Here is a 12500-nt window from a genome sequence, read left to right as displayed (position 1 = left end):
TTTTCTTTGTATATAGTTTTTTATGTTTCCTTTTTGTATTTATTTTCTCTCTGCATTTACTTTCACATGTTTGTATTTACTTATTTTCAGCTTAATTATCTTGCAAAATAAATACACAACCAACCACCTTCCTGCGATGACCACTGATTAAGCTCATTTCCGCGTTTAATGAAAGAGTTCTGTTCAATGTTAATTACCTGAACTGTAAAAGAAAACATCACAAGCGACACACACACACACACACACACACACACACACGCACACGCACACGCACACGCACGCACACGCACACGCACACACACGCACACGCAGACACGCACATCCACCCTTCCTTTTTTGCATTATAAATTAATTGTTTGTTTATTTATTTATTGTTTATTCATTTTATTTTTGTTTATTTATTTATTCACATGTTTGTTAATTATCTATCTATGCGCTTCGTGTGTGTGTGTGTGTGTGTGTGTGTGTGTGTGTGTTTGACGTCAATACATACACACTTACATACATGCATAGCTACATACACACTTACATACACACATACATACACACACATACATACATACATACATACACGCATTTATACATAATTGCATACGAATGTCTTTTAATATATTTTCCCATATTTTAAATCGTCATACAAGTGCTTGGACGAATTATTTGCATATCCAACAGAGGCCGAGTTAATGAAGCGATGGAGAGAGAGAGAAAACACACACACACACACACACACACACACACACACACACACACACACACACACACACACACACACACACACACAGAGCCCCCTCCCACTCCCCCCCTCCCACTCCCCACCTCTTCCCCACCCACACAGACATCCTCCTCCCCTCCCCGTCCTTCCCCCCCCCTACCTCCCACCCACGTTCACGAACTCCATAAAAGGACTGAAATCTTACAAAAAAAAAAGAGAGAAAAAAAAAACTAGAGAGAAAATTGAAGAAGATTTCGCGAAGAAGAGCCGAGGAACGTCACTTTGGCTCGAGGTAGGAAACATTGGGAGAAGAAACGACCTCACTACATCAGATCCCTTGAAGACCAGGAGGAGGAGGAGGAGGAGGAGGAGGAGGAGGAGGAGGAGGAGGAGAGATGAACAAAGAGAAAGGGAAGAAGAGATATGGTGGGGTAACTCTTTTAGCCTTGAAGAAGAACGAATAGGAGGAGAGGAAGAGGAGGAGGAGGAAGAAAAGGTAAGAAGAGGAGGAGAGGAAGATATATAACAAGAACGTAAAGATAGAACGAAGGGAAGAGAAAGGAAATGGATTGGAAGAAAAGGAGTGGGAAGGAGAAAAAAAGAGGAAGAAGAAGAAGAAGAAGGAGAAGAAGGAAGGAAAAGCAAGAAAAAAGAAAGAAAGATGGATAACAAAGAACCAAAAGAGAGAAGATGAAGGGAAGATAAAGGGAAAGAACAGGAAGAAGAGGAATATAAATAAAAGAGGGGAAAAGGTTTAGGAGGAAGAGGAGAAAAAGAGGAAAAAGGAAAACAAGAAGAAAGATAGATAAAAAGAAAGTAAAGAGAGAATGAAGGGAAGAGAAAGGAAAAGAACAGGAAGAAGAGGAGTAGGAAGAAAGGAAGGGAAAGAAGAGAGGAAGAAGAGAAGGAAGAGGGGAGAAGAGAAAAAAGAAAGGCATTGAATGGAAGTAAAGGGGAGGGAGGGGAGGGGAAGGCTAACAGCTATGGGAAGGGGAGAAGAATCGTAGAGGGGAGAGAATGGAGGGGAGGGAAGAGGGGAGAGAGGGGAGAGAAAATGCAGTGGATTGTATGGAGGTGGCATGTTTATCGAAGTGGGAGAGAGAGAGAGAGAGAGAGGAGGACTATAAAGGGACAGGGAGGAGTAAGTTATTTTCCTCCCTTCTCCCCTCCTTCTCCCCTCCTCCCCCCCTCTCCCCCTTCCTCCCCCTCCACTGTAAATTTAGGGCCATCTCCCCTCACCTCCCCGCCCCCTTCTCTCCTCTTCCTCTTCCCTATTCTTCTTCTTCCTCTTCCTCCACTTCATCTCTTCTCTCCTTTTCCCTTTTCTCCCCTTTCCTTTCTCATGGGTAAAAATAAAGATACCCATGCCCTTTACAGACTTCCCTTTCCTTCCCTTTCCTTCCCTTCCCTTCCCTTCAGTTCCCTTTCCTTCTCTTCTCTTTCTTTCCCTTCTTCCTTCCTTCCATCCTTCCTTCCTTCCCTTCTTTCTTCCTTACTTCCTTCCTTCCCTACCCTTCCCTTCCCTACCCTTCCCTTCCCTTCCCTACCCTTCCCTTCCCCTCCCGTGCTCTGCCTGCTCTGAAATGACAAAGCCGTTTAATTATATCTAGTAATTTTTGGCTCATGTTATCATCATTAGTACTCTTTATTTCCCTAATTGTGTTTATTTTTTTCCCCTTGATCTATTGTCATTTAATCCTCTTTGTGTGTGTGTGTGTGTGTGTGTGTGTGTGTGTGTGTGTGTGTGTGTGTGTGTGTGTGTGTGTGTGTGTGTGTGTGTGTGTGTGTGTGTGTTTGGGGGAGAAGAGGAAACTTGAACAGATGAGGGAATGATAAGGAAAGGGGAATAAAGAAGGAAATAGGAGAAAAAAAGGAAGGGATGGAGGAATGAGAAAGGAAGAGGAGAGGAAAGGGAAGGGAAGGGAAGGGAGAAAGAAAAGGGGAGAAGGGAAGGGAAAGGGAAGGGAGAAAAAGAATGGAAGGAAGGAAGGAAGGAGAAAGAAGGGAGAAGGGAGAAAGGAAGGGAAGGGAGAAAAAAAGGGGAGGAAGGGAAGGGAAAGGGGAGGGAGAAAGAGAATTGGAGGAAGGGAAGGGAAGGGAGAAAGAGAATTGGAGAAAGGGAAGGGAAGGGAACGGAGAAAAAAAGGGGAGGAAGGGAAGGGAAGGGAAGGGAGAAAAAAAGGGGAGGAAGGGAAGGGAAAGGGGAGGGAGAAAGAGAATATGAGGAAGGGAAGGGAAGGGAGAAAGAGATGGGGAGGAAGGGAAGGGAAGGGAAGGGATAAAGGAAAGAGACAAAGGTAGGATAAACACACACACACACACACACACACACACACACACGCACACGCACACGCACACACTTTCTTTTTCTTAACTGCATTTCTAAACCGTTCAGAAAGGCACGATTTATTTAGCTTTCTTAATGGCCTTTTCAAGTTATATAGAAAGACCGAATTTATTTATATTGTTCGTAATCGCTGTTTTATATTACATGTGAACGCAGAATTCACTTATATTTTGCTTAATCGAATTTTTAAGTTAGATATAGAAACTGTTTTTATTAATTTTTTTTTTTTCATTTATATATACTTTGTTTTATATATTTACTCTATCATTGACAGATTCTTTTCTTTTTATCTCTTCAGTACCTTGTCAGATTCATTTTGCTGTCATATTTTCAATTTTTTTTTAGTATATTAATAATGTAAAAAAAAAAATCATAAGAAGAATCATACCATTAAGAATTCACGTGTTTTTAGTTATTTTTTCTTTGTTGTATTTTTCATGATTTTTTTTTTGTATTTTTAAAGTTTTTTTTTAATGTATTTCGATGATTTTTTTGTATTTCGATGATTTTTTTTTGTATTTTTATTTTTGTATTCATGTTTTTTTGTGTGTGAGGGAGTGAACAATAGAGAGAGAGAGAGAGAGAGAGAGAACACAACCATATCTAATTACCCATTCTTCTTTCTGTCAAGGTGTCACTTATATATAAATCTGTGTCTGTCTGTCTTTGTCGTTGTATTGTGTTGTACGGCATCTCTCTCTCTCTCTCTCTCTCTCTCTCTCATACCCACTCACCTTCTCCTCCCCCTCCTCTTCTTCTTCCTTCGCCTCCTCTTCTTCCTCCTCCTCTTCGTCCTCCTCCTATATTATAATCCTCATGTCCCTCTTGCTTTATCTCTCTTAACTCTCCTCTTCCTCCTCCTCCTCCTCCTCCTCCTCCTCCTCCTCCTCCTCTTTCTCCTCCTCCTACTCCATTTCCAAGCTTCCTCTTTCAGTCTCGACATTCCGTTCTCCTCTCCCTCCCTTCCCCTCTTCCTCTCCCCTTCTTCCCCTCTCCATCCCTCCCCTTCCCTCCTCTCTCCATGCTCCACACAAAGCCTATTCCAGTATATCAAGACGCCCTTTCCTTCCCCTCTCTGCCCCCTTCCCCCCTGCTGGATATATGCGGGTTGGTCGCTGCTTATTCTCTGTAATGTTGTTTTGAATTCTTTGTCCCTTTGTTTAGGTTTAAATCGGACGCAGGTGAGTGGGTTCTAATTCTGTTTTTTGACCGTATTTTTATTTTGTTCGTAAGGGTTGACGGTCATGTGGGGTGAATTGCCGTAAGGGGGAGGTAATTTTAAGGGAGGGGAGGTTTTAAAGAGGTAGTAAGGGGCTGCAAAGGGAATGTAAGTCTTAAAATGGGAGGTAGTTTAAGGGGAAAAGAAAGGGGGAGGTGGTTTAAAGGGAAGGGAAAGGGGGAGGTCGTTTTAAGGGATTGGAAAGGGGGAGGTGGTTTAAAGGGAAGGGAAAGGGGGAGGTAGTTTAAGGGGAAGGAATGAGGGAGGTAGTTTGAAGGGAAGGGAAGTTTTAAAGGGCTGAGTAGGTTAAGGGAAGGGAAGTCTTAAATGGACAGGTAATTTTGAAAGGGAAAGTCTATCGTAAATGTTAAGTTGTTAAGGAAAAGGGAATTTATAAAGGGATAAGGAAGGGAAGGATAGAGGAAGGGCCAAGTCTTAGATGGATAGGAATATGTTTTTAAGGGGAAAGTTTGTCGTAAAGGGATAGGTTGTTAAGGGGAAGATAACGGGTTGGGACGTCCCTTTTTCCCTTTATTGAAGTTATTGGTGTTGACGAGTCTGATCAGCTGTTATGGATTGTCCTTTTGTCTTAATTGTTCCGGGTGAGGGGGAAGTGAGGGGGGGGGATGGTGATGGGTATGGTGTTGATGTTAGTGAGGATGGTGATATGATAGTGATAATGGTAGTAATAACAACAACATGAGTTACTACCATGACTACTACTACTACTACTATTACTACTGCAACAACAACAGTAATAATAATAATAATGATGTATTTCTTTTGCCTGCAGGGACTGAGTGGCCGACAAGGGACGTGAAGGCTGTGGCGCAGGAAGCTAAGCCAGGTATCGGTAATTCCAGGTATCAGTAATCTCAGGTGTATCCAGGTGACACGCGGCATCACTCAGTGGGGCGTGAAGGCAAACCAATACACGTCTGCCACCTGGAACGATCCCGCGCTATACAAATTTCAGTAATCCTATGAGACCTTACCTGTGGCGTCTGCTCGATTCAACCACACCCCGCGAAGGAAAGGGTGGGAATGCAAACCGGAAATTTGTGAACTTGTGGGAGCTTGAACAAAAGGCTTGGGAATGTGTGGACTTGTTGAACCGAATCATATGAACGTGTGAAATAGAACTTAGAACTTGTGAAATGGAATCTTGAGAACTTGAGAATGTGTTAAGTTACTGAATCAAAGTCTTGTGAGCATGTGATATTAGTGAACCAGTGTTTTTAAGCGTGTGAACTTATTGAAACGAGAACGTGTGAGTGCGTGAAAATGGACCTAGAACTTGTGAACTGGTGGAATTTATTGAACCTGGATCTTGTGAACGTGTGAAACTGATCTGAGGAACATGTGTAAGCTTTTGAAATTGAACCTAAAACTTGAGTGCGTGAAAATGGACCTAGAACTTGTGAACCGGTGAAATTTATTGAACCTAGATCTTGTGAACGTGTGAAACTGATCTGAGGAATATGTGTAAGCTTTTGAAATTGAACCTAAAGCTTGAGATAGCGTGAAAATGAGCCTAGAACTAGTTGTGATCGCGTGAACTTATACCAAATACATATGAACGTGTGAACTTGTAGAAGAGCATCGCGAACTTGAATAAAACAACAAACAGGTACATCAAACGTCCATCAAGACCTCCAGGTAGAAACAGGTAAGGGTTGTGTAATGTGTGTGTGTGTGTGTGTGTGTGTGTGTGTAGAGGAAACGGTTCAGGGGAAAAGAATGAAAGTCCAGAGAGGTCGATTTTTTTTTTTGTCTTGATACTTTCCTCTGTGCTTTTCTATTATTTTTCCTTCTCTCCTTCCTTCCTTGTTTTCTTCCCTTCTCCCTTCTTTCCACCTTGCTTTTTCTTTGTTGTTCGTTACTTATTTGCTTTTCTTTCTTTTTCGTTTTTCTTTCTCCTTCTTTCCTAGCTCTCTTTCGTCCTTTGCGTTTCTCCTTTCTTTCTTTCCTTCTTCCTTCCTTCCTTCCTTTCCTTCATTTCCTGCTATTTTTTCTTTTGTTTCTCCTTTCTTTCCTTCTTCTTTCTTTCCTTCCTTCCCTTCATTTCCTGCTTTTTCTTCTTTTGTGTTTCTCCTTCCTTTCTCTCCTTCTTCCTTCCTTCCTTCCTTTCCTTCATTTCCTGCTATTTTTTCTTTTGTGTTTCTCCTTCCTTTCTTTCCTTCTTCCTTCCTTCCTTCCTTTCCTTCATTTCCTGCTATTTTTTCTTTTGTGTTTCTCCTTTCTTTCCTTCTTCCTTCTTTCCTTCCTTTCCTTCCTTTCCTGCTATTTTTTCTTTTGTGTTTCTCCTTCCTTTCTTTCCTTCTTCCTTCCTTCCTTCCTTTCCTTCATTTCCTGCTATTTTTTCTTTTGTGTTTCTCCTTTCTTTCCTTCTTCCTTCTTTCCTTCCTTTCCTTCATTTCCTGCTATTTTTTCTTGTGTTTCTTTCCTTTCTTTCCTTCCTTTCCTTCTTTTCCTGTTCGTTTTTCATTCTTCCCTCCCAAACCCTTCTTTCCTTCCCTTCCTTCACTGATGTATAATTTTTTAGCTTGTTATTGTTGTAGTTGCATGTGTGTTTGTATGTATGTGTTCGTATGTGTACAGAGCTGTAGTTTTTTCGCTATTGTATGTGTATGTGAGTGTGTTTGTGTGTGAATGTCGGCCATGTATATATGTTTGCATGTTTATAAGGCTGAAGTTTGTTTGTGTGTGTATATATATCACCCTAACCCCCCCCCCCCCCCCTCACCACCACCACCACCACCACCTCTATCACCCTCGTTATCAGTATATTTATCACACTTATTGCATGGCGGCGTCGTTAGTGTGTGGATAACTTTTTTCACTTTATTCGCTGTCCTTTTTCATGTCCACGCTGCTGTAATAAACGTTATGTGTGTGGGGGAGGAGGGTGGAAGGAGAGGAGGGTGGGGAGGAGGAGGAGGGGAAGGGGGAGTAGTCAGGTGGAGGAAGAGTAGAAATAGGAGTGGATGAAAAATGAAAGGAATGGAGGAATGAGATAGAAGGAATGGGGAACGTGAAGAGAATGGGAAAGTGAAAGGAAGGAAGGAAAAGGAAAGGAAAAGGAAAAGATATCAAAGTAGGAGTGGATAGAAGAAGAAAGGAATGGAAAAATGAGATAGCAAGAATGGGCACTTTGAAGAGGATGGGAAAGTGAAAGGAAGGTAGGAAAAGGAAAGGAAAAGGAAAGGAAAAGGAAAAGATATCAAAGTAGGAGTGGATAGAAGAAGAAAGGAATGGAGAAAAGAGATAGAAGGAATGGGGAAACTGTAAAAAGAATGATAAAATGAAAAGGGAGGAAGGAAAAGGGGAAGGAATGAAAGGGAGGATGGAAAGGGAACATGTAATTAGAAGGGGTAAAGGGAGGAAAGAAGAGGGGAAGAAAAGGGGAAGGAATGAAAGGGAGGATGGAAGAGGGGAGGAAAAGGGGAAGGATTGAAAGGGAGGAAAGAAGAGGGGAGGAAAAGGGGACAATATGGAAGGGAGGGTGGAAGGGAAAAGGGAGAGAGGAAGAAAGAGGAGAGGAAAAAAGGGAAGGTATAAAAGGGAGGATAAAGGAGAACATTAATAAGACAGGGAGGGAAAGGTAGGTAGGGAGAGATGACCGGCCAGAAGGGAGGGAGGGAGGGAGGAAAGAGGAAAAATGTCGGGAAAAAGGGACGGTAGGGGAGATAAAGAAGGGGAGAGGGAGGGAAGGAGGGGGGGAAGGGGTCTTGGTCGGCTAGTATTTCAGCTCAACTTTTATTGCATAGTTGACATTGCATTTCGGCGCTTATTAATAGCCGTGTCGGGAGCGTCCAGCGACCGAGAGAATGTGTGTGTGTGTGGGGAGGGGGCGTGTGCGTGTGCGTGTGTGTGTGTGTGTGTGCGTGTGTATATTGTGGCAGGAGTAAGTTAGTGTTTTTAAGCCTCGTGTGCTGTCATCGCTTCCAGTTCTGTAGATATATATAGAGAGAGAGCAGCGTACGGCATCGGTCTCTCTCGTTAGTCTGAATCCTCTCCGTCATCAGTAACTTGGCCGCTCTCTATGTGGGTAGCGCGAAGAGCAGCTTGAGGGTAGATGGTGACGGGCTGCACTGCTTGATAGGTTGAGCGTAAGGCACCTGCTCCTCGCGACCACAGAACCAATCATCAGAGGTCCCCCAGCCATAGCGAGTCTCTCAACGGGCCGTATTACTAAACATTTTGTCGCTCAAGTTCCCCTATTTGACAAGGCTTTCCTAGGACTTTTGGGTATTTCCAGGAGTACTTTTTTTTACCCTGGTGGTAGTTTGACCCTTCTTCTGCACCATGAACCTAAAGTAACACACATTAGAACTCGATTCCCTCCCTTTTTGACCTTTAGAAATAGTTGATGTTAGAAGTGAAAGTATCTTATAATACCAACCAAATTTAAAGCCCGTATTTTAAAGTCTTTCCGCCCCCAGACACGCATAATTGACAAGGCTTTCGCAGGGGTTGTGGGCATTTCCAGGGGTACTTTTAAAACCTTTCCGCCCCCAGACACACATAATTGACAAGGCTTTCGCAGGGGTTGTGGGCATTTCCAGGGGTACTTTTAAAACCTTTCCGCCCCCAGACACACATAATTGACAAGGCTTTCGCAGTGGTTGTGGGCATTTCCAGGGGTACTTTTAAAACCTTTCCGCCCCCAGACACACATAATTGACAAGGCTTTCGTAGGGGTTGTGGGCATTTCCAGGGGTACTTTTAAAACTTTTTCGCCCCCAGACACACATAATTGACAAGGCTTTCGCAGGGGTTGTGGGCATTTCCAGGGGTACTTTTAAAACCTTTCCGCCCCCAGTCACACATTACTGACAAGGCTTTCGTAGGGGTTGTGGGCATTTCCAGGGGTACTTTTAAAACCTTTCCGCCCCCAGACACACATTATTGACAAGGCTTTCGCAGGGGTTGTGGGCATTTCCAGGGGTACTTTTAAAACCTTTCCGCCCCCAGACACACATTATTGACAAGGCTTTCGTAGGGGTTATGGGCATTTCCAGGGGTACTTTTAAAACCTTTCCGCCCCCAGTCACACATTACTGACAAGGCTTTCGTAGGGGTTGTGGGCATTTCCAGGGGTACTTTTATGACCCTGGTGGTAGTCTGACCCTTCTTCTGTACCGTGAACGCAAAGAAACACTCAAGGGAACGCTTTTTACCTCTTTTTCGGCCGTTAATAATGATAGATGTGAGAGAAGGACACGTTTCTAGGAATACTGATTTAAGAGGTGATATGTCCTGACTTATACCAATCCAAGGACACTTTATGATATGTAGTCTAATTGTACCTTTGCGCTATGCCTTTCCTCTACTCACCTTCCCTTCTACCTCCTTCCCCTTCTCTATCTCTTCCCCTTGCTCCTTCCCTTCTACCTCCTTCCCCCTCCCTATCTCTTCCCCTTCCCTTCTACCTCCTTCCCCCTCTCTATCTCTTCCCCTGCCCCTTAATCTCCCTTATACCCCTCCTTCCCTCTCTCCATCTCCTTCATCTTTACCCCCATCCCCTCCTCACCCCCCTCCTCACCCCTTCGACTCCCTTTCCTTATACTCTCTCCTTCCCCTTCCCTTCCTCCCCCAAAAGACGAGTTCCTCCCCACAACCCTTTCCCTCCCTCTTCTCATACCCTCTTCTTTCCTTTCCTTCAGCTCCCCATTAACCCCAATCCTCCCCTGCCCCCCGCCGCCGTGTCACGCCCAGCGCCCCATAATTCAGGGTTTTATTGAGGGGGCGCACCGCGGAGCCCCATAACGGCCCCCACCGAGGCATTGTGGCCCTGAGTCTTATTCGGGGGCCTGCTGAGTCTGCTCCTCCTCCTCCTCCTCCTCCTCCTTCTCCTTCTCCTCCTCCTCCTCCTCCTCTCTTCTTCCTCCTCCTTCTTAGCTGTCTTCCTGCTTTCCTTCCTTCCTTCCTTTTCGTTCTTCCTTTCTTCCTATTTGTCTTCTTCCTTTCTTATTTTTCTTTCTCCCCTTCCTTGTTTTCTTCCCTTCTTCCTTCTTTCCATCCTTTCTCTCGTTTTCATTCTTGTGTTTTCCTTATTATTCGTAACTTATTTGCTTTCCTTTTTGTTTTTTCTTTCTCCTTCGTTCATTGATTTCTTTCCTCCTTTTTTTGTGTTTTCGTTTCTTTCTTCCTTCTTTCCTTTCATGTTTTATTTCTTATTTCTTCTTTTCTTTCTTTTCTTTTAGTTTCTTCTCCTCCCGTCTTCATTTCCTGTTCGTTTTGCCTCCTTCCTTTCTTCCATTCTTCCTTCTTTCCTTCTTTCCTATCTTTCTTCCTTCCTTCCTTTCCTCTTCCTCCTCCTCCTCCTCTTCCTCTTCTTCCTCTTTTGTTCTTTTGTTGTTTCCTCTTGACTTGTTCGTTTTTTCCTCTCCATTAAATTAGTTCTTTCCTTCCCCTCCGCCTACTCCCCTCTTCTTCTTCTTCTTCCTTTTCCTCCTCCCCCTCGTCCTTCTCCTCCTCTTCCTCCTCCTCCTCCTTGTTCTCCCTCTCTTCCACCATCGTCTTTTAATTTTCCTCGTCTTCGTCCTCCTCCTCCTCACCTATTTCTCTTCTTCCTCCTCCTCCTCCTCCTCGTTGGGCTTGAGGGGGCCGTATATATGCCTCTCGGGTCATGAGGTCAGGTCACGGGTCGCCTCGGGGTCTGAAGGCAAATGAAAAGCGCCTTCTTATGCCTCCTCAGACTCTTTATTGCCCTGTGTCTTCCCTCCTCCTCCTCCTCCTCTTCCTTCTTCTTCTTCCTTCCTCCTCCTTACCTCCGTTTATCTCCCTTCCTTCTCTTTATCCCTTTTCCTTCCCCTTATTTATCCATTTTTTCCCCCTTCCTTGTTTTTCCTTTTTCCATTTCAGTTTCTTTTATTCGCTTTTGTTTCGTCTTTTTCTTTGTCATTTCCTTCCATGTTTTCCTTTCTTGTTTATTTTTCTTTATTCCTTGTCCCTTCCTTCCATCCTTGCTTCTTTCCTCCTTGCTTCCTTGTTTTGCTTTCTCCTTTTCCTCTTTCTTTCTTTTTCCTTTCTTCTTGTTTTTGTCTCCTCTTTCTTTACTCTTATTTGTCCTCGTCTTTCTTATCTTTATCTCCCTCTTTATCCCCCTTTTCTTTATCTCTCTCGTTTTTCTTTGTATCTCTTCCTCTCCTTCACCTTTATCTCTCTCTCTCTATCTCCCTTTATCTCTCTCGTTTTCCTTTGTTTCTCTTCCTCTCCTTCACCTTTATCTCTCTCTCTATCTCCCTTTATCTCTCTCGTTTTTCTTTGTTTCTCTTCCTCTCCTTCATCTCTCTTCTCTTCCTTTATCTCTCCTACGTTCCTTCCTCTGTCTTCTTCTTTTCTTGTCTTCCTTCCCCTTTATCCTTTTCTTCTCTATCTTCCTTTTCTTCCCTTCTTGATTTCTTCTTCTTCCCTTCTTCTATCATTGTTATTATTCACCTCTTTTTTTTTTTTTCCCTTGTTTTTTCTTATTTTTCTCTTGTTTCTTCATGCTTGTTGTTGTTGTTGCTGCTGTTGTTGTTGTTGTTGTTGTTGTTGTTGTTGTTGTTGTTGCCGCCGCCTTTTATTTTTACCGCCCGCGAAAGAATTTTGCGGAAGGTATTTTTTTCAGCTATGTGTAGATTGGTTTGTTTTTTGTCTGTAACGCGATAACTTTTGAACCGTTACAGATAGGATGTTGAAACTTCATAGGTGGACTACCAATGGCCCCCCACCAGACGAGATCGATTTTCAAGGTCAAAGGTCAAAGGTCAAGGTCACCGAGGTCAAAAATGCATATTATCACATTTTGGGCACTCCGACCAGAGGGGGTTGGCAGCGGGCAGTGTGCACTCGTTAGTGTGTTCAAAGTCTAGTTTTTTTTTTTAATTTCTTTGTTTTTCTAGTTTCTGCATTCTTCATATTTTGTGTTGTTTGCTGTTCTCATAATTATCTTTTCGTCTTTAATTTTCATCTTTTCTTTCACTTTCTCTCTCACTTTCTCTCTTTCTCTCATTCTTTCGTTATTTTCCCTGTTCTCGTTTTTGTCCTCTATATTCCATCTTCTTTTCTTCCCTTCTTCCCTCATCTTGCTCCTCCACTTCCCCCTCTTCTTTTTTTTCCTTTTCTCTCCTTTCTTTCCTTTTCTCTCCTTTCTCTTTTCATCCTTGCAATCCTCTCTTCTTCCTCATCCTCCTTTCTGTTATCCCATTTCTCTCTGTTAAAATTTTCTCTTT

The 12500-nt window shown here is 43.2% G+C and overlaps 1 protein-coding gene and 1 long non-coding RNA gene across 2 annotated transcripts in view; both read left to right on the top strand.

Moving 5' to 3' along the window:
- The window catches only part of LOC126984173 (uncharacterized), a 76627-nt gene extending 70988 nt beyond the window's left edge, over positions 1-5639 (top strand). Inside the window, exon 3 of the transcript XR_007736455.1 lies at positions 5072-5639. The gene's annotated coding sequence lies outside the window, so the exon portion shown is untranslated. The remainder of the gene's footprint in view (positions 1-5071) is intronic.
- Positions 5640-5800: 161 nt separating this feature from the next.
- The window catches only part of LOC126984174 (uncharacterized), a 66846-nt gene continuing 60146 nt past the window's right edge, over positions 5801-12500 (top strand). Inside the window, exon 1 of the long non-coding RNA XR_007736456.1 lies at positions 5801-5947. This is a non-coding gene — a long non-coding RNA (uncharacterized LOC126984174). The remainder of the gene's footprint in view (positions 5948-12500) is intronic.

The sequence above is a fragment of the Eriocheir sinensis genome, chromosome 56, assembly GCF_024679095.1.
Source record: "Eriocheir sinensis breed Jianghai 21 chromosome 56, ASM2467909v1, whole genome shotgun sequence".
In the NCBI taxonomy this organism is placed as follows: Eukaryota; Metazoa; Arthropoda; class Malacostraca; order Decapoda; family Varunidae; genus Eriocheir; species Eriocheir sinensis.
The sequence above is the reverse complement of the archived record's forward strand: the minus strand, read 5'-3'. Positions and strand labels throughout refer to the sequence as shown.